Raw genomic sequence first — 1,743 nt, 5'->3', positions numbered from 1 at the left:
TGTATAAGAGGGACAATTAAACAGCTGCCCGCTCATAATAAGTTCACGTGCTACGTGACGCCAAACATGCGCATAAGAGTGTTTTCACAATCGTCGTTTTGCTTATAGATGGTGCTGACTGTCACTCCTACTTCTAAATTCACAGATAAACTCAAAAAAGTAGATAGAGGGAAGGCCGCTGTGGTAGCTCAGTGGTTAGAGCATCGAACGCGTTATTCGAAGGTCATAGGTTCGATTCCTGCCCACGGCTGTTTATTTTTTCATCCAATTTTCTTTGTTCTTATTTACATTCCATTGGTTCTAATAACTTCCCCTGTACATTCCTTGGCATTACTGTCTGTTAGATCTCATTAAGATTGTGTTAAAACACGGAAAAACGAGCCCTTAGAAATACACTTCTTTCCCTTATTTCATTGAACGAGTGTCTCGTACTGGCAGAATTGGTGTGTTTAGGTTGTATAAGAGGGACAATTAGTCAGCTGCCCGCTCATAATAAGTTCACGTGCTACGTGACGTCAAACATGCGAATAAGAGTGTTTTCACAATCGTTGTTTGGCTTATAGATGGCGCCGACTGTCACTCCTACTTCTAAATTCAAATATAAATTAAAAAAAGTGGACGGAGGGAAGGCCGCTGTGGTAGCTCAGTGGTTAGAGCATCGAACGCGTTATCCGAAGGTCGTAGGTTCGATTCCTGCCCACGGCTGGTTAATTTTTCTTCCACTTTTCTTTTTTCTTATTTACATTTCATTGGTTCCAATAACTTCCCCTGTACATTCCTTGGCATTACTGTCTGTTAGATCTCATTAATATTGTGTTAAACACGGAAAAACGAGCCCTTAGGTGTACACTTCTTCCCCTTATGTCAATGAACGAGGGTCTCGTACTGGCAGACTTGGTGTGTTCAGGTTGTATAAGAGGGAGAATTATTCAGCTGCCCGCTCATAATAAGTTCACGTGCTACGTGACGCCAAACATGTGCATAAGTGTCTTTTCACATTCGTCGTTTGGCTCATAGATGGCGCTGACTGTCACTCCTACTTCTATATTCACATATAAACTCAAAAAAGTGGATGGAGGGAAGGCCGCTGTGGTAGCTCAGGGGTTAGAGCATCGAACGCGTTATTCGAAGGTCGCAGGTTCGATTCCTGCCCACGGCTGGTTACTTTTTATCTACTTTTTTTTCTTCCTATTTACATTCCATTGGTTCTAATAACTTCCCCTGTACATTTCTTGCCATTACTGTCTGTTAGATCTCAATATTATTGTGTTAAAACACGGAAAAACGAGCCCCTAGGTATACACTTTTTTCCCTTATTTCATTGAACGAGGGTCTCGTACTGGCAGACTTGGTGTCGTTAGGTTGTATAAGAGGGACAATTAAACAGCTGCCCGCTCATAATAAGTTCACGTGCTACTTGACGCCAAACATGCGCATAAGAGTGTTTTCGCAATCGTCGTTTTGCTTATAGATGGTGCTGACTGTCACTCCTACTTCTACATTCACATTTAAACTCAAAAAAGTAGATGGAGGGAAGGCCGCTGTGGTAGATCAGTGGTTAGAGCATCGAACGCTTTATTCGAAGGTCATAGGTTCGATTCCTGCCCACGGCTGGTTATTTTTTCATCCACTTTTCTTTCTCCCTATTTACATTCTATTGGTTCTAATAACTTCCCCTGTACATTCCTTGGCATTACTGTCTGTTGGATCTCATTAAGATTGTGTTAAAACACGGAAAAAAGA

This window comes from Rhipicephalus microplus, chromosome 1 (genome assembly GCF_043290135.1).
Source record: "Rhipicephalus microplus isolate Deutch F79 chromosome 1, USDA_Rmic, whole genome shotgun sequence".
In the NCBI taxonomy this organism is placed as follows: domain Eukaryota; kingdom Metazoa; phylum Arthropoda; class Arachnida; order Ixodida; family Ixodidae; genus Rhipicephalus; species Rhipicephalus microplus.
Note: the sequence above shows the minus strand (reverse complement) of the source record.